This window comes from Diabrotica virgifera, chromosome 10, assembly GCF_917563875.1.
Source record: "Diabrotica virgifera virgifera chromosome 10, PGI_DIABVI_V3a".
In the NCBI taxonomy this organism is placed as follows: Eukaryota; Metazoa; Arthropoda; class Insecta; order Coleoptera; family Chrysomelidae; genus Diabrotica; species Diabrotica virgifera.
In genome coordinates, this window is record NC_065452.1 from 127809714 (window position 1) to 127830992 (window position 21279).

Sequence of the window (21279 nt, forward strand, 5' to 3'; positions counted from 1 at the left end):
CTTTGGCTTGTACAAGAATTTCTTGAAATGATTGGTCAGATCTATATTGCTGGAAGTGATCAACTAATTTTTTAGCTAGATTGGCAAACTTTAATATTAATTGTAGCACTTTGCATTTGGTTGCTGACAATATTTATGTGGAATAAAACGTCATGCCAAATAATAATTCCACAAATAAATTAAAAATTTTGTACACATGTTAAGAGGGAACTCGCTGTATACAGGGTGTCCAGAAACTCTACCGACAAACGAAGACAGGAGATTCCTCAGATAATTTTAAGACAATTTAACCCAATTCGCCTAGTTCGAAAATGCTTCTGAAGGGAGCTAGAGCTCTTTGAAGATGGTGTCATCAAATTAGTTTCTTAAATACCTCCAGAACGCTTCTATTTAGAAAAAGGAAAATTGGTATGCGTATTTACTTTTCAGAGATGAATCGATTCCATCGATTGCAAATTTCTAGTACCGGTCATAGGCGTCCGTTTTGGGTAGAGCAACGGGTATTTTATCGTATAACTTTTTTGTCCTTAACTTTTATGCATTTTTGACACCGGATTATTAAATTGTGAGGTATTCTAGTACTAAACGGTACTCTTGATTTAAGTCGGTAGGATGCACCGTTTTCTAGAAAAATCGATTTGAAAGTTTTTCGTTTTTGGAATTTGAAAAAAAATTGAAAGAACTTTTCAACAAAAAACGAAGTATTTTACCAACATAAAGTAAGAGTAACTTTTAGTACTCGAATACCTCATAATTTAATAATCTAGTGTCAAAAATGCTCGAAAATTCAAGACAAAAACATTATGCTATAAAATAACTGTTGACCTACCCAAAACGGACGCCTGTGACCAGTACTAGAAATTCGCAATTAATGAAATCGATTTATCTCTGGAATATAAATAAATGTACCAGTTTTCGTCTTTCTAAACAGTTTTTTTTTGAAATTATTTTTTGTAATTCAGAAAGTGAAAAATTTTCAAATCGATTTTTCTAGAAAACGGTGTGTCCTACCGATTTAAAACAAGAGTACCTTTTAGTACTAGAATACTTCACAATTTAATAATCCAGTGTCAGAAATGCATAAAAGTTAAAGATAAAAAAGTTATGCGATAAAATAACCGTTGCCCTACCCAAAACGGACGCCTATGATCGGTACTAGAAATTTGCAATGTATGGATTAGATTTATATCTTGAAGATAAATACGCGTACCAATTTTTGTTTTTCTAAATAGAAGCGTTCTGGAGGTATTTAAGAAAAACTAATTACAAGACGCCATCTTCAAAGAGCTCTAGCTCCCTTAAGAAGCATTTTCGGACAAGTGAATTGGGTTAAATTATCTTAAATTTACCTGAGGAATCTCTTGTCTTCGTTTGTCGGTAGAGTTTCTGGGCACCCTGTATATTGCATCAATGCGAAAGGAATTATCTTCAGCTACTTCTAGAAGACATTCGTCGCAAACTTAATTAAATAAAGTTTAAGGGGCTTTCTTGAATCAATTCTACTGGACCATCTTGTCATCTTGTCCTACTTACAGGCTTTAAACTTAACCCGGGAATATTTTTTCTCATAAAATCCCACCTTTTTGACTGTGACGAAAAAAAAATTATATAACTCTTGCAAAAGATTAAAAAACTACCTAACTGTAGCATCTGATATCTTAGAAGCGTCATTTTTTATTAAGTTCAAAGTATGAACCGCACAAGGTACAAAATGGGCTCTACGATTCGCATCAAGACAAGAATGGGATTTTGAAGCGCAATTTGCTTTTCCTTCATGTTTGCCCTATTACCATAAACTTGTCCCTTAATATTTCTTATATCCAAATTTAATTTTTTCAAATATCTATCACAAATATATATCCCTTCCTTTGTAGAGTTCCAGTATTGGATTAAACGCAATACAGCTTTCCTTAATTTGAACCTTTTTTGAAGTGGTGTTAAGAACAACATACTACAGAACAAGCCTAATTTCCTCAATAGGACTAGTGTCTGGTGTACAATCTAATATTATTGAAAAATATTTTGAACTACGAGCCATTTCTAAAATATTATTCCTTACTTTAGACGACAATAATTCAATTATTTTATTCTCTATTTGCATGCCTCAATAATGGATCATTTAACAATTTTTTTGAGAATTTGAGAGAAAGTGATTTTTGTTTTTTGTTTGTTTTGCAATTTTTGACCCTGGATTTTGGCGCCCCTAAGGGATGGCGCCCGTGTGAATTGCACACTTTGCACATATGGTAACGGGGGCCCTGTGGAGCTGGATATTAGTGACACTCAATATGGGTTCCGCAATGGTATGGGTACCAGAGAGGCATTATTCTCCTTCAACGTGCTGACACAGAGATGTTTGGATGTTAACCGTCCTCTTTACGTCTGTTTTATAGACTATAATAAAGCGTTTGATAAAGTAAAACATGATCGACTCATGGAAATTCTGAAAACTAAAAACCTAGATGAAAGAGATTTAAGACTAATAACACACCTCTATTACAATCAGCGAGCAATAGTAAGAATTGAAAAAGAAACATCTGAAGAACTGGAAATAAAGAGAGGAGTCCGGCAAGGTTGCATACTATCACCTCTATTATTTAACGCTTATTCTGAAGAGGTAATGCGAGAAACTCTGAAAGATGAAACAGTCGGCATAAGAGTAAATGGAGTCCTAGTTAACAACATCAGATATGTAGATGATACAGTAATAATAGCCGATAGTTTACAAGACCTGCAAAGACTCATGAGTAAAATAGTAAGGTGTAGTCGGGAGTACGGACTCCCCCTCAATATCAAAAAGACGAAGTTTATGAAAATTAGTAAAAAAACAACCATAATACTAACGAAATCTTGATAATAGAGGGCCAGCAGATGGAAAGAGTAAAAAAGTACACTTACCTAGGAACACTTGTAACAGAAAATAATGACTACACTGCAGAAATCAAAGCCAGAATCGAAAAAACACGTTCTAATTTTATGAAAATGAAAAAGGTCCTATGTAGCAAAGATTTAAACAAAATGTTACGTATACAGTGTACTATACTATGGAGTGGAATCATGGACGTTAAATGTAGAGACAATGAGACGACTTAACGCCTTTGAAATGTGAACCTATAGAAGAATTATGAGGATTTCCTGGGTAGATAGAGTTACGAACAACGAAGTACTAAGAAGAATAGGTAAAGAGAAGGAAGTTTAACCAGTGGCGGCCGGTCAGGGTCGGCAGTGCCGACCCACACATTTATAGATATAGATTTTTTAAATATTTGTATCTGTGAAATAAAAAAAAAACTATCAGATAATACAGACTAAATTTTATTCATGGTTTATAAAAGAATTTGATCAATCCGAGCGTTAAGTGATCCCTGCGCATAACAGACTTCTCAAAAAATGAATGATCCGAGCCATTTATCTGACTTTTCGGCTAGCCGTCCCTAACATCCGTAGCTTGACAATTTACACGTGAAACTCAACGACATAACAAGTCGATGAGCAAGCGAACATTACTTCTCTCCGTGGGCAATAGCAGATACGGCATGGCAGGTTAAGCGGAAAGTACGGCACATTTCGGTCTGCCGGTCGGTGTTTCATTTGGAAGCATGCATCGGTAGAAATTGTCAAAAATAATCACGCCGTTTTACGTCGTTTAATTGATATTGTAATTTTTTTAAGTTGTCAGGAATTATCATTTAGTGGACATGATGGATCGAAGCATTTGTTAAAAATCAAAGTAATTATAGAGAATTAATAAAATTCTTTTAGAAATACCTATTTACTTTCTGATTCGAAGTGTATTCGTAATACAGAATGAACTAATACATATAATCAAATAGTTAAATTTTGAATAACGTTGTTGAATCTGAGATTTAGAAAACCATTTGCTTTTCACTGAAAGTAGATGAAACTTCTGATTATCATGTCATTCACAATTATCAATTATTGTTGTTCGATACGCGTTACGTGGTAATATTTATGAGAGGTTTTTAGGTTTTAGAGATGTGAGTAAAAGCAATAAGGCAGAATATATTTTTGGTGTTTTAAAGAACAGATTCAAATTTTTTAATACCAAAAATAAACTGGTAGGGCAAACTGGGGCAATCTTATGACGGCGTTGCTGTGATGAGTGGTGAATTGAATAGTCTCCAGGCAAAAGTTAAAACTATTGCATCACAAGCTTTATTTACTCACTATTATGCGCATATAATGAATTTAGTTTTACATGATACGTGTAAAAAAATAAAGAATATCGTCTTTTCTTGCCAGTTTAGCTCACCTAAACGGATTACTGCTTTAGAACAAAGTTGTTTCGAAAAAAAAAGCGAACAGTTTGTCAGACGCGATGAAATTTTAAATCTCGGTTAGTTTTATCTAAGCAGATTATCTCTTATAGTTTTAGTATCTGTAGCAAATTTTCGTGAACAGCTTTTGAAAGTTTTTGATTTTATTATCGAAGGCGATGATTTTGAAAGTGGCGATACCTCGATCCGTGAAGCAATCGGTTTGAGAACTTTATTAAATACTAATGACTGTTTCAATATTTTTTTAAATATTTTTAAGACAGAGTTTGCCCAAGATATTCCTTGTTGTTCAAAATCAGTCAACTGACATTATTTATTCTAAAAATAGAATACGAAAGCTGGTGCAAAATCTCAGAGATTTTCGTAATGATAGTAGTTTCCAATATATACGCAGTGACGTTTTGGATTCGCTTGATATTTCCGAACCACCCCAAAAAAGACAACGACATGATACATATCTCGAAAAACGAGTAAGTATATCTTGAAATTTTGGATACCTACTATTATATGCAAATAGATACTCGTTTTTCGAATTTTAAAAATTTGCAAATTTTTGACCTCTTTGACGATTTAAAATTTAAAAGTTACGTTCGCCAAAGAATTTCCAAGATATTTATTATTACAAGTTAGGTACTTAAAAATTATGTTGGTCCAAATATTTTCAGAAAGTGGGATAAGTTGCATAATATGTATGTATAATTCTATGTAGTAAGTACTGCAATTCATTACAACAAACTGTTTATCAATTTTCTTATTACCACCAATTTCTGCCTAAAAAAAACGGGATTTACCTTGTCTCAAAAGAATCAACACGTATTGTCGAAACACCATGAAACAAGAGAGAATGTCAAGTACATCAAATAAAAAAAAAGCAAAAAACAACAAAATCTCCTATGATGAATTAAGCCTTTTAGTTTGATGGTATAGCTATATGAGGAGACAAAAAAACCTTGCCGACCCTGTCTCCAAGGCCACGAGCCGCCACCGAGTTGAACTTACAATGAAAGAAATAAAACTAACGTATCTCGGACATCCTGCGACTCATAATGCAAGCAAAGATAGATGGCAGAAGAAGCATCGGAAGAAGACGAATTTCATGGCTGAAGAACCTGCGAGAATGGTTTGGATGCAGCTCATAACAATTATTTAGAGCTACTGCCTCAAAAGTTAAAATAGCTATGATGATTGCCAACCTCCGTAGCGGAGATGGCACCTGAAGAAGAAGTAGCCACTTTTTCCGTGGTATTCCGCTTATCTTCTCTCCTTCTCCCTACCCCTCTCAGCAGCGAGTCCTTTGCCCACCTTCCGTCAGCCCTTCTCGCAAGATGACCTAACCATCTAAGTCTCTTTGCTCTGATGATTTAGCTAATTTCTGCATTTGTTCGTCTCCCATCAAACGTCTTTATCGTCTTTTACTCCCACGAGTATCTTCCTTAGATCACTCCGCTCCCAGATGGTCAGCAAAATTTCTTGATTTTTGTTCATGAACCATGTTTCGCTTCCGTAACAGACTGTGGACTGGATCAATGTTCGGTATAATCTCAATTTTGCCTCTCTGGGGATGTTTTTGGTCTTAGTAGTTTGTGTAAATTCGCTTCCCAATTTCTTGGCTTTCTTCCCCTTTATTTGTTAGGGTTACTTCTAGATACTTAAACTCCGTCACCTTTTTGAAGCAATACTCTTTACTCTCGTTGTTTATGGTAGTCTTCAGTTGTGTATCTTCATATGTGGTCCACCCCATTTCCATATACTTGCTTTTTGCTCATTAATAATATAATCAATCCATACTGCTTACCTTCGCTACAAATAGTTTGAAAATCCTCAGCAGTTCCCTTTCAGTTCTTGCCATTAACACTACATCATCCGCAAAGGCCAGGAACTGGCTTCTGTTGCCATAAATCATACCTTTCGTTCATATTGCACTCTTTAAATATTGCCTCCAACAAAAAATTAAAGAGTAATGTGGACAGGCGGATCTCCCTGCTTTAATCCCCTTTTAACTTCAAATTTTCCTGTTAGACTTCCTTCTATCCTTACTCTATTGTCGGTCCAAGTACTCTTAGGGCCGGGTAGCATATTTACACATGCTAGCGTGTGTAGATACCAGGGTGTTGAAATCAGTTAGGGTTTGGAAAAACAGTACATTTACAGATGCTAGCGCGTGTTGACACCACGGTGTGTTGCGGTGTTGAAATCAGTTAGGGTTTGGAGAAACAGTACGTTTACAGATGCTAGCGTGTGTTGACACTAGGGTGTTGAAATCAGTTAGGGTTTGGAAAAACAGTACATTTACAGATGCTAGCGCGTGTTGACACCACGGTGTGCCGCGGTGTTGAAATCAGTTAGGGTTTGGAACAACAGTACGTTTACAGATGCTAGCGTGTGTTGACACTAGGGTGTTGAAATCAGTTAGGGTTTAGAAAAACAGTACATTTACAAATACTAACAGATTTGGACACCAGAGTGTTGAAACCAGCTAGCTTTTTTAGTGGTTATACATGCATAGATGTTAACGGCTATTGACATTGAATTTATATACCTACTGGTGTGGAAAAATATTTAGGTGATTTAGGTATTAATAAATAATTAAACGTTGTTGGGATATAAGCAATAATAAATTAACACAAAAGAACATCATAAAAAAAATGTTGTTCTGAAGCTATTTCCTTGTGGCATTTATATAATTAACTATTTAGACGGGAAATTACCCACAATTAAATTAAAAAAATAATTTTTGTTAACGTTTCGACGCCCAAATCGGGTGTCGTTGTCAAAATACAAAATACTACTAAATTAAACAAAAATTTTGTTGCTTAGTAAGAAATTCTTCTAATAATTTATTTAATCTGACTCATTTATATCAGCAATTCAGACATATATTATACATTTTAAAGTATTTTTTACTAAGCAACTTCAATTTTCTTTTATTAATTTAGTAGTATTTTGTATTTTGACAACGACACCCCATTTGGGCGTCGAAACGTTAATAAAATTATTTTTTTAATATAATTGTGGCTTATTTCCCATCCAAATAGTTAATTATAAAAAATAATATTAGATTAATGAGCAGATCCATGCCCTTTAGCGTTAGGTTGATTCTCTGTGATGTTTCTCATCAGGTTTCTGCTTCTTTTTTTTTCCTTTTGTTGCCTCTGTTTTGGAAAAATAGTACGTTTACAGATGCTAGCGTGTGTTCACACTAGGGCACTAGGGTGTTGAAATCAGTTAGGGTTTGGAAAAACAGTACATTTACAAATACTAACAGATTTGGACGCCAGAGTGTTGAAACCAGCTAGCTTTTTTAGAGGTTATACATGCATAGATGCTAACGGATATTGACACTGATTTTGTATACCTACTGCTGTGGAAAAATATGTAAGTGATTTAGGTATTAATATATAATTAAACGTTGTTGGGATAGACATTAATATATTAACACAAAAGAACAACATAAAAAATAATGTTGTTCTGAGGCTATTTCCTTGTGGCATTTTTATAATAAATAACTATTTAGATGGGAAATATGAATAGATAATAACACCCAAGACTTTACCCGTGAGGACTACCTTATTACCCACGGGTCATTACTCACGGGCTGAAGTAAGGTTCAAGTAGTGCATGCCACTTTTAGTATATTTGTTGTATATAAACCGCAGATATAGTATATTATTCAACGAGCTTCATCATGTAATGATGGCTATTACTCACGATGATGAAGTTTGCGGCACGAGTCGAAGGAGAGTGTCGTAATTCATCAGAGTGACTAATAGCCATTACGTGCAAGTATAATCCTATAATTTTTCTACGACCTTTTTTATTTTATTTAGTAAAAACCTGATTATCAACTACTCGTGATTAAAATTATACAGAATTATAAAATGTAACAATGGTTGAGTATACTTTTACGTTTATACCTTTTTTAATATGTATGAATTTTGACCTTTATTATTTTTAGTGTAAGTGACATTAGCGCATTTGCTGTGTTTATTGGAATTTTTAACTTACACTTATTTTGTTAATTTTATAAAGTTATATTGTCTTAAATATATTATAACATAGTTATATTATTGTATTATATTATATAGTTAAATTTAAAAACGTATATTATAACTTTATAACATACGTCCACCAATAATATCCATTTCTTATTTATTACATTGACAATAGGTACAAAGTGCTTAAAATTTTCGGAAACGAATAGAACTTGAATTGACTATTGCTTGTTGTATTTTTACAATACATAGGACAGTATTTGCCGTTTATTTTAATTTTATAAAGCAACATTTATTTTTGTATATTATAATTTTATTCTCGAGTACCTAGCTGAAAACATTATTTTTTTTATTAATTAAAATAAAAAAGGTCGTAGAAAAAGTATAGTATTCTACTCTCATGTAATGGCAATTACTCACTCTGATGAATTACGACACTCGCCTTCGGCTCGTACCGCAAACTTCATCGTGAGTAGTAGCTGCCTATCAATGCATGCTCGTTGAATAATATACAGTAGACTCGCGATTATCCGAGTCTAGGTTATCCGAGCCCCTGGGTTAACCGAGGCAAAAGTCGTAGCTGGTGAGTCTTAACTGTTTTGTTTTAAGAGTGTATTTATTCGAGTTTATTAGTTTCATAAATTAATTTTTTATAAGTTGATTTTTAAGAGTTTGAGAGAGCATCTTACTGTGCAATATGAGTGGAAATAGGAAGAGAGTAGTTGTATCTTTGGAAACAAAAGTGAATGCAATTAAAAGGTTGAGTAAGGGTAAATCAATAAAAAGATTGCTTCAGATTTTGGTATTGGAGAAGCAACTGTTGGAGATTGGAAGCATAAGCGGAATGTAATCGAACACTGGGTCAACCAAAGTGTAAGTGATGGGAGTGGATTGTTGCGGAAGACCACGAAGAAAGGAGACCATCAACAAACTTCTGAGGCATCGTTATTGTGGTTTTGACAAATGAGAGGATTGGGCAGCCCAGAGGATAAGTGGTCAAATACTCCAAGCAAAAGCTAATGAATTCCACAAGATGTTTATGGATAGAGGAGAAAACTTTGGTGCTAGTGAGGGATGGATTAACTCATGGAAGAAGAAACATGGCATCCGACAATTGAATATTTGCATTGAAAATACATCATCATTTATACGTTGGATAAATGAAGATTAAGAAATGACAAATGAGCTGACAGATGACACAATTGCTGATCTAGTTCTAAACATCAACCTTGAAGAAGAAGATACAGGTGAGATAACTTAAAAGATTTCTCATCCCGATAGGTTCAAGGCCCTTGAAGCTGCTCTCGCATACATCGAGCAGCAAGAGGAATTGACGCCAGTAGATGTCCTTCATTTTCAATGTTGGAACAACATCGCTGTTTCAAAAAGAGGAATGAAGCTTACGCTAAAATCAATCAAAAACCTTTTTGAACAGTAACATTGATATTTTTCTATCAGTACAACTAATCTCAGTGTTAACCGAGTTTTTTCCGTATCCGAGGTAGTCACGGTCCCAATTAGCTCGGATAATCGCGAGTCTACTGTACTATGAAGACCTAAGTGGAAGAAGGGGGTATGTAACATTTTCTAAAATTTTGAGTTTCTTAGTGAATGATGGTGGTATGTAACTTCACTATCATATGACACTTATACTGTATCTCTAAAAAGCTTAATAAGAGATATTCTAGTGGATGAAGGAGGTATGTAACATTTAAAATACGATTCTTGAATGGAAGAAGGAGGTATGAAATATTTTTCGTCTTTTTCAGGTTTAAATTGTTTATTTTTTGACCTTTTGTAAAGACCTTTTTTGTTTCCAATGATCAAAAGAACCTAAAATAATGTACCCGGGTTGAAAAAATTGATTTTTTTTTAATTTGTTTAAATTTTTTTTTATTAAATGTAGTTAAATAACTACTAAATTGTGGTATTTAGATATAGGGAATATAACACGAAAAATAATCAGCATTTCTTAAGGACTTCAAATTCCATTTGAAAAAAGAAAATTCATTAGATTTACAGAAAAACGGAAGTTCTAACAACAATGTAATTGTCACTATTACATCGGCCGCATTAGAAAACCCTTTGTCGCCAAAATCTACAAAAAATCGTGCATGCCGTTTCCGAGATAATTGAGGCTTTCAATATATAAAACTCAGTCTGTGTAATATACTCCATTTAATAATACAAGGCAAGGTATACGGAAGAAGAAAGGCCAGGTCGAAGAAGACCGTTATGGCTTAGACACCTGTGAGAATGGTTTAACAGATCCTCTGCATCCCTTTACCGAGCTGCCATTAACAAAATTACTATAGCCTTGCCAATATAAATGAGTCAGATTAAATTTATTATTTATTTTAAATAAATTATTACAAGATTTTTTTACTAAGCAACAACATTTTTGTTTAATTTAGTAGTATTTTGTATTTTGACAACGACACCCGATTTGGGCATCGAAACGTTAATAAAATTATTTTTTCATAAAAAATAAAAATGTATACCATTTTTAATATTTTCAATATTATTAATTTTACTATTAGGATTGAAAAAAACAAACTTCATCCTTCATCTTATTTTTTCAATTTAATCATGGTTTATTTCCCGTCTAAATAGTTAATTATAAAAATGCCACAAGGAAATAGCCACAGAACAACATTATTTTGTATGTTGTTCTTTTGTGTTAATATATTATTGTTTATATCCCAACAACGTTTAATTATTTATTAATACCTAAATCACTTAAATATTTTTCCACAGCAGTAGGTATATAAAATCATTGTCACTAGCCGTTAGCATATATGAGGCGGTCAGAGCAACAGTGGCCTAACCCACATCCTACAATTTTACCAAAACACTTTAATTGTATTAAAGTTATCCCTTATTTAAGTATTTTCAGATGCAGAGTAGCTCAAGCAATGGTTGCTTGAGCCACTCTGCATCTGAAATTACTAAAGTAATGCATAACTTTAATGTAATAAAAGCGTTTTGGTAAAATTGTGGGATGTGGGTTAGGCCACTGTTGCTCTGAGCGCCTCATATATGCATGTATAACCACTAAAAAAGCTAGCTGCTTCAACACTTTGGTGTCCAAATCTGTTAGTATTTGTAAATGTACTGTTTTTCCAAACCCTAACTGATTTCAACACCCTAGTGTCAACACACGCTAGCATCTGTAAACGTACTGTTTTTCCAAACCCTAACTGATTTCAACACCGCGGCACAGCGTGGTGTCAACACGCGCTAGCATCTGTAAAGTACTGTTTTTCCAAACCCTAACTGATTTCAACACCGCGGCACACCTTGGTGTCAACACACGCTAGCATCTGTAAACGTACTGTTTTTCCAAACCCTAACTGATTTCAACACCGCGGCACACCGTGGTATCTACACACGCTAGCATCTGTAAATATGCGGCCGGGTACAGACGCCATCTTATCCCAGACTCGTAAGCTTGTTTGAAATCTATGAAGAGGAGGTTTAGCTTTAACTGTAGCTCGTACATGCTGCGCTGAATCATTTTCAACACGAATATTTTGATCTATTTTGGATCTGTCCTTTTTGAATTCTCCCTGGTATTGATGGTTTTAGAAGGATGGGCCGGTATAGTAACAGTAGCTGGTAGGAAAATCTCCAATTTAAGATTTGCTGATGACACTACACTTATAGCAGCAAATGAGCAAGAAATGTTTGATCTTCTGCGAAGAGTTGAGTACGAAAGCAATAAACTTGGTCTGAAAATCAATAAAGCTAAGACAAAAATAATGGTGGTCGACGGATTCGACACTATTCAACTGACTAACATGTTACAGGAATACCACATAGTAAACACCTTTATCTATCTCGGGTCTAGTATAACTAACGATGGTAACTGTGAAGCAGAAGTTCGGAGACGTATTGGTATGGCAAAAAATGCGATGAGTCGCCTAACTAAAGTCTGGAAAGACAGATCTCTCAAAATATCAAGATGAGACTGGTGAATGCCCTTGTATTCTCAATATTTCTATACGGAGCAGAGACTTAGACTCTTCGCGCATGCGAGCGCCAAAAAAATAACTGATGCCTTTGAGATGTGGTGCTAGAGAAGAATGTTGCGCATACCTTGGACAGCTCATAGGACAAACGTTTTCATTCTAAACCAACTCAATATTAAAAAAAGGCTGTCCACAATATACCTGCAACGAATTCTGCAATTCTTTGGTCACGTGGTTCGCAGAGGTGATGACAGTTTGGAGAGATTAATTGTTTCTGGAAACGTTCCGGGGAGAAGATCAAGACGACGATCACCAACTAGATGGTCTGACCAAATAAAGCATTCAGCTGGAAACTCATTCTGCGAAGCTCTTAGAGCAGTTGAAGATAGAGACCAATGGAGAAACATTGTTAGGAATATTGGAAGAAATCACGATCCTCAGTAATGGGGAAACGACAAGAGAGAGATTCAACAACTTGCTCGTTTAATTGCCTTTCCAGTCTAGTCCAAGTAATGAAGCTTAAAATAGGACAAAACCTCGCAATTTTTACAGAATGGATCGATTTGCTTGAAAATTTGAGAATAAGTAGTGGATAGTCCAAGGATCAAAATCTATATGATGCCAAAAGGCGCTTTTACCATGGGGGTGGTTGCCACCCCATGTCAGGGGTGAAAATTTTTTATTATATTTTGACCGCAAAAGTTGGTAAAAACATTCATTCTAAGCAAAAAATGTTCTATACATTTTTTTGATAAAATTAATAGTTTTCTATTTATTCGCTATCGAAAGTGTTAGTTTTATATTAAAAAAATTAATGTTTTTAATCAGTTTTCTGCAAATAACTCAAAAAGTTTTTGTTTTATCAAAACCACTTTGCTTAAAAAAATGTACCTTTTGAAAAAATCAGCAAAACCGTGTTTTTAAATTTTCTTTAAGACCAATAGTAATCGAGCTATACTTTATTATATGTTAGGTCTTCTTCGGCAAATGCTAAATACTGTAGTTTCAAAGTCAAAAGACGGGAAAACTATGCATTTTTCGAGGATCACTTGTTTAAACTAATTTGAAGTATTTCAAAATATCTATCTTCAAAAATAAAAAAAAGTCTTTAGCTCAAAAATTAGGTGGCTTATAATGAAAAGAATGTCAGACCCTATATTTTTCAGCGAAAAAGTGATCGAAAGCAAACCCATAATCACCACCCTGATTAACATTAGTCATTGACCTTATTTCGTCTTCTTTACTTATGTATTATTAATAGGTTCTAGAAGTTTAACTGGTTTAGAATGATTAGTTTTAAAAAAATGGAATCAAAAGCAAATATAGAATTTTTGAAGTTTGGTAAAAAATTCCCTTTTCTTCAGAATAGAAAGATTATCATCAGAGATACAAAAAAATATTTAATACAAAAATTGTAGCTTATTTAATTCCCAAGAATTTGGTTTGCAAAAATTTTCTCTACGGTAAAAATTTAGTGAGCTATTGACAATTAAAACTTGTAATAACATGCAAAAATCACCTTTACCAACCCTTTCAAAGTCACCACTTTTTGCGACTGAGGGTTTTAAAAGGATTTGGTATTAACAGTCTTATACATCTTGTAAAAACCTACCAAATTATTTTTTAACAAACTTTCTAAGATAAAAATTAAAAAGGTTACGGTTAAAAAATCAATATATTTTTTTCAAAACAAAAAAAAAAGAAATCTAATTGGAAGCATAATAATATAAGTTAGCTTTGCTTTTAGTCATTGGCCTTATTAATTCTTCTTTATTTATGTATTATTAATAGATTTTAAAAGTTTGACTGGGTTAGAATGATTAGTTTTTAAAAAACTAGAGTTAAAAGCGAATAACGACTTTTTGTAGTTTGGTAAAAAATGCCATTTTCTTCAAAATAGAAAGATTAGCATCAGATATACGAAAAAATTTTTTAATATGAAATTGTAGGTTATTTAATTCCCAAGAACTTGGTTTGAAAAATTTTTTTCTACGGCAAAAATTGAGTGATTAGTAAATGAGTATATATCGAAAAACATTGATTTTTTCTATATAAAACTAACACTTTCGATAGCGAATAAATCGAAAAGTATTAATTTTATCAAAAAAATGTATAGAACATTTTTTGCTTAGAATGAATGTTTTTATCAACTTTTGCTGTCAAAATATAATAAAAAATTTCCACCTTTAAGATGGGGTGGCAACCGACCCCATGGTAAAAGCGCCTTTCGGCATCATATAGATTTTGATCCTTGAACTATCCACTACTTATTCTCAAATTTTCAAGCAAATCGATCCATTCTGTAAAAATTGCGAGGTGAAATGCTTCGGTTCCTGGACTAGTCTGCTTCTTATGAATCTGGCGAGTACCTTATAATATGTTATATCTAGAAGAGTGATACCCCTGTAGTTTTCGCACACTGCTTTACCTCCCTTCTTATGAATGGGATATACGAAAAATTGGGTAGATACACATGATGCTATTCTTTGTACTTAGCACACTGTAATAAAAATCGTTATTTTACGAATTTTCACTGACGATACCTGACGATGACTGATGGTACCTGTTTATTTATTTGGAAATAATCTAAAAATAGATCAATACGCTTCAATGAAAATTTGCCTGTCGTTGGAATTTTGCCACGCTGGACAGGCAGTAAGTGAGATGCAATTTATAGATCTTCCCTGGCCTTCTTTGTTTCCAGCATTCGTTTGGTTTGTAAATTGTAGAAATCACGAAGGCGTCACCAGAAAATTGGTCACAATAAAAGTTTTATTTTTAATATTATTTTTCTTCTTCTTCTTCTTCTTCCTTCTTGTATGTAGGCTTTAACTGTTTCTTCTTCAATATTAGCCTCCTAAATTATTTAAGTTATCACACCATTTTTTTCTTAATATTATTTTTAATTTTATTAAAGTAAAACTTTCAATTATTCCTATTAGACCCGGGCGCATCTGTAAAAATATTAGTACATTTGGATGTTGAGAGGTGACTCATTTTTTTTTGGAGAAATTGCTTGAAAATAACTCATATAATAATATTTGAGTTATCCTCCCACTCAAAAAGGTCCGGAACATTGTTTAAATAATCAAAATGTCAAAAAATTAAGGAAAAATTCGATTTTTTTCTTCGTTTTTGATTGTAACTTTAAAAGTATTCATTTCCGAGAAAAGTTGCACTAACATAAAAGTTGCGTAATTAAATTTCCTACAATATGGGATTAGTTACAAATTTTAAAAATTGCCATCCTTGTTGCAAAATAGCAATAACTGCGAAAAAAATATGAAAAAACAAGTATTCGGATGTTACTTTTTTCAATCATTTATAATACACTTAAGACCTTCATATTTCACCTTAAAAAACTGTATGATATAATAAAACAATACTGTAAATTTCATTAAGATCGGTTCAATAGATTTTGCAATCCAGCTTTCCCAAAAAAATTCATTTTTTCAAAATGTTGCAGAACTGAAAATAAAGCAGACAGCAAGTTGAATTTTTTTCTGCTTATATAAGGATACTGTACCTTTTATTTGCAATTTGCAAAATTAAAATCGATTAAGTACCGCGGCGCACAGTGGTTCCAAATGCCGAAAACGTGGTCATGAACCTTTAAAAGCGTATATTAGCCGTGTTCGCGCTGCATGCCCCGAGTATGCCCAGAGGGAGAACGCCTGCGCATTACAAAATTGGACGTTCAATAAGGTCGAATATTGCCCTCCGAAAACGTAATGCGCAGGCGTTCTCCCTCTGGGCATACTCGGGGCATGCAGCACGAACACGGCTATTGTTTATACAATTCGAAGCAGTTTCGTTTTCAAGGGTTTTTGTCATCGCTGATTACGAATCTGACATTATTTATTCTAAAAAACAAAATGGCGGATCCAACATGGCGGAAAGAAATTGAAAATATCAATCAAAATGCAATTTTTTTTGTCAAATTTAGTAGTTTAATGTCGCTGATTACAAATCTAACATTACTATTTTTTTAAACAAAATGGCGGATCCAATATGGTCGAAAGAAATTCTAAAATTTTATTTTAAACGCATATTTGTTTAAAATTTTATATTACAAAGCACTTTTGAAATTGCTGATTACCAATACATTTTCTTTACGCAGTACAATATTCAAAACCTATTACTTATGTACAACCGCCCATATATACTCAACAATCGCCAGAATCATGTAATATGCGTCATTTCCCCACTTTTGTATTCAAACAACTGCCAGCAATGCATAGGCAGCTATAGGCAGCTGAACCAAAGTGATTCTGTATCTTCTTACTATCTATTTTAAGATTAATAAACATTAGTCGCAGAATTATGCAGAATTTTGTACTTTTTGAATGTATCTTTACAAAATTTTGATTATTTCAAGTATATTTTCACTATTTATGCATTAACAAATTTAAGGCATTTATTATTATTAAATCTTAAGTTAATTTACATATTACATTAATACATACTTAAAAAAGAAGAATCTGCTTTACAGCGATACAACTGATAAACTACAAAACGTTTTACAGCGTTTTCAATATACGCGTTCTTTTTCACTTTCTCTGTCAGCTAAAATAACCGCGGATATGGCTCACTTGTTCCTGAGCTAGGAACCAGAATACATCCAGTCTGATCCTTTTACCTGCGTATTACGACTCTATGACAGTATGAGAAAACAACTGTAAACATGAAAATCCCTAGATAGGGACTTTTTTATTCACCGCATGACCACGTTTTCAGCATTTGGAACCACTGTGCGGCGTCAGGAATTTTTTAAATAAACATTAATTTTTGGTGCTACGCCCAGGATAGCGGATACGTTTGCTCTGATTGGATATTCCAATGACCTTTGATAAAATGATTGATAAATTTTAATTTTTAGTACATTTCGATATAAATAAATAAATTTGTTTATCGCAAAATAAAAACACATACTTTGTCCTTTGAAATTACACTTTTTTTAGCAAAAACTTTCTTTGTTCATATATTTTAACATAGAGAATAAAAAATTATTCTTAAACATATGCAATTGTTTAAACAATATTTATAACGTATATAATGTATAAGCAATATCACAAACAATAATCAAATTAGTTTGATTTTTGTGGAATTAAAATATTAAAATACAACAAAATATAGAGTAAGAAAATAATATATTAGATAAAGATTGGAAGAAATTTTGGTGTGAATCGAACACCGCTGTCCTGCGCGTAGCACCAAAAATTAATGTTTATTTAAAAAAATTTCTGACGCCGTGGTAGTTAACCGATTTTAATTTTGCAAATGACAAATGAAAGGTACAGTACTCCTCTATATGCAAAAAAAATTCAACTTGCTATCTGCTTTATTTTCAGTCCAGCAACATTTTGAAAAAATGAATATTTTTTGCGAAAGCTGGATTGCAAAATTTATTTTGCAAAATCTATTGAACCAATCTTAACGAAATTTACAGCATTGTTTGATTATATCATAAAGTTTTTCTGGGTAAAATATGAACGTCCTATGTATAGCATAAATGGTTGAAAAACGTAAAATGCAAATACAGTGGTACCTCGATATACGAGCGCCCTAATATACGAGTGTTTTGAGATACGAGCCGCCGAGCGAGCAATGTTTTGCTTTGAGATGAGAGCAAAATTTGAGATACGAGCAACCGCTTTTTATTAAAATTCATGCCTGTTTTTGACTACCTACTTCTAACTTGAAGGAGGTGATAAAGGGTATAATGCCAGCTAAGGGCGTTACAATAATTTCCAAGCTCCGGACCTCTCACCATAAAAAGATGGGGAAACTAATGATGGTGTGGGTGACAGAGAAGCAGCTTCAAGGAGCAACCTTAACACAAAGCATCATATGTGAGAAGGCACGAGCGATTTATGAAAGGGATGAAGAAACAAACCTCTTTGGACAGTTTTTTTAAACGATCTGCAGATGAAAATCAGCAAAGTGTGACGAAAAAAGCGAAGACCACTGACGAAAATTAAGCGCTTCTGTAAGCACTTCACTTTTTCTTATGTTTTTACAGAATATGTATGTATTTTTTGTTATTTATAAATAAATGTTTCATCTTGTAAAAACATTTTTCTTATTTAAAAACAATTAACAAAAACAACTAAAGTGATTTTTTGGGACTGGAACGGATTAATGACATTTCAGTTAATTTCAATGGGGAAAATTGCTTTGACATACGAGTAATTTGACATACGAGCAAGGTTACGGAACGAATTACCCTCGTATGTCGAGGTACCACTGTACTTGTTTTTTTATGGGTTTTTTCGCACTTATTGCTATTTTGCAACAAGGGTCACAATTTTCAAAATTTTTAACCAATCCTATCATCATCATCATTCTTTTTGCCTTATCCCTATGCGGGGTCGGTTTCCCTAATTGCATTTCTCCACACAACTCTATCTTGGGTCATATCAATGTCAATCCCCTTTACCAACATGTCCTGCCTTATCGTCTCCCCCCAGGTCTTCTTTGGTCTTCCTCTCCTATTCCTTCCAGGAATCTGCACTTCAGCTATTCTTCGTATTGGGTGATTAACGTGTCGACGTTGAACATGACCAAACCATCTTAACCTATGCTCTCTCATTTTGGCATCAATTGGTGCCACACCTAGACTTCCCCTAATATACTCGTTTCTAATTTTATCCTTCTTTGTCACTCCACTCATCCATCTAAGCATTCTCATTTTCGCCACATGCATTCGTTGTTCCTCTTTCTTTTTCACTGCCAACATTCAGTTCCGTACATCATAACCGGTCTTATGGCTGTTTTATAGAATTTTCCCTTCAGCTTCATTGGCATTTTTCTGTCACACAACACACCACTCGCTTCTTTCCACTTCATCCATCCAGCCCTAATTCTACTGCATGCATCTCCATCTATTTCTCCATTACTCTGTAATACCCATCCTAGGTACTTAAAACTATTGCTTTTCACAATCATTTCACCATCCAAAGATACCATTTTATTTGTAGTCCATCTTTAAATGAACATTCCAAATACTCTTGCTTTTGTCTTTAAACCTTTTTCCTCCAGAGCTTGTCTCCACTGTTCCAGTTTTTGTTCTAAGTCTCTTTCACTATTTCCTACTAACACATCATCAGCATACATTAAGAACCATGGAATGTTACCCTGTAGTTTCGCTGTTATCTGGTCCAAAACTAATGAGAATAAATACGGACTAAGCACAGAGCCTTGGTGCAATCCTACTTTCACATGAAATTTATCAGTCTCTCCCACACCTGTCCTAACACTAGTCGTTACTCCCTCATACATATCCCTCACAATCTTAACATATTCACCAGGGATTCCTTTCTTATTGAGTGCCCACCACAGTATCTCTCGAGGAACTCTATCATATGCTTTCTCAAGATCAATGAATACCATATGAGCGTTTGTTTCTTTACTCCTGTATTTTTCCATCAACATTTTCCTGCATTTTTAACCAATCCTATATTATAGGAAATTTAATTTTGCAACTTTTATGTTAATACAACTTATATTGGGAGTGAATACTTTTAAAGTTATAAACAAAAAACGAGGAAAAAATCGAATTTTTCCTTCATTTCTTGACATTTTGATTATTTAAACAATGTTCCCGGCATTTTTGAGTGAGAGGATAACTCAAATATTATTATAAGAGTTAATTCCAAGAAATTTATGCAAAAAATATGAGTCACCTCTCAACGTCCATCTCCAAACAGATGCGCCCTGGACTATATTACTAAAATGTATTGCAAGAAAAATATCGTTTAAATCAGGACCCTTTAAATAAAAAAATGCAACCCCTACCCCATTTCATCCACTTTAATTAGGAAGGGTCAATTAATATTTTAGGGGTATTCCTGATAAATTATCAATTTTATAGGTCCATCATCTAATTGCAGCTTTAAAAGCATTTTTTTATCACTTACGAGGAATATTTTTAAGGTGATTAATCATGCAGTAAAGTTAGTTTACCAGTCGACTAAGAGAGGGAATATAAAACTACCACAGCAATATTGCCATCAAAGTTATATTAGCTTTTCCAATTACTAGATGGCTATTGGCCAACGTCATTTACAAGTTTGATAGGTTTCTTTCTTGTGTCGAGTTTATTAGGCCACTGTTAATTTGTTTGAGTGTGATTTGACTCATTTCTAAATTTATTTTAATCATTTCGTCTACTAGATAGTTATAGCTTGGCGGTGTTTGAAAGCTTCAACGTCTGCATCTTTTACTGCATTTTCTTTCTTGTCAGTTTATTAGGCTACTTGATATGGACCAAGAGCTCAACGTCGGAAAAACAAGTATTTCAAGATAACTGGTTCTTTAATATATTATTCTCTATGCTTCCTCGAACACCGTACTGGCCATTTGGCTACTGATACAGGTAGCGTTCATTACTGCGCAGCACACTTGTACAAGTAAATATATCGAATTTTAATAATTGATGGATTCGATCGTTACTTGATGGAAGTTCATTTTATCTAACAATAAAACACTGAAAACGTTTGTTTTCTTTACTGTTTGTTTAATGACCAGTTTTAAATTCTTCATATTCAAAATAAAGGCCTTAAACTATCTTTATTAGAATATATGGAAATTAATAAATTGAAAAATACAGATATAATTCTGAATGACCAACTCGAGACAAACAGCTCCCCACTCCTCAACCTCTTCAGTCAAAGACTTTAAAATGCAAACCCACAGTAAACTAGATACTAGATCAATTGAGAAAGGCACTCTGCCCAAACAGCTGTAGTCACAAAGTTATAATAAATTTTGTGGAAGTACAGAAAACAAACGTTTTCAGTGTTTTATTGTTAGATATCGAATTTAAAATTATTTTAAGAGGAAACATTTTTTTGTCATTACTTTTTAAACATTATTAGAAATATGAATTATAATTGCCAGACATTTCTGTGGTTTAAAAAGTAATGACAAAAAAATTTTTCGTCTTAAAATAATTTTAAATTCAATATACAGGGTGATTGATTAGTATGATAGAGCTCAGTAAATGCGATATAGTAA

At 33.5% G+C, this 21279-nt stretch overlaps 1 protein-coding gene across 1 annotated transcript in view; it reads right to left on the minus strand.

Moving 5' to 3' along the window:
• Positions 1–21279, minus strand: part of LOC114340898 (phosphatidylinositol 3-kinase regulatory subunit gamma-like) — a 773815-nt gene that overhangs the window by 588391 nt on the left and 164145 nt on the right. The gene's annotated exons all lie outside the window — the stretch shown is intronic.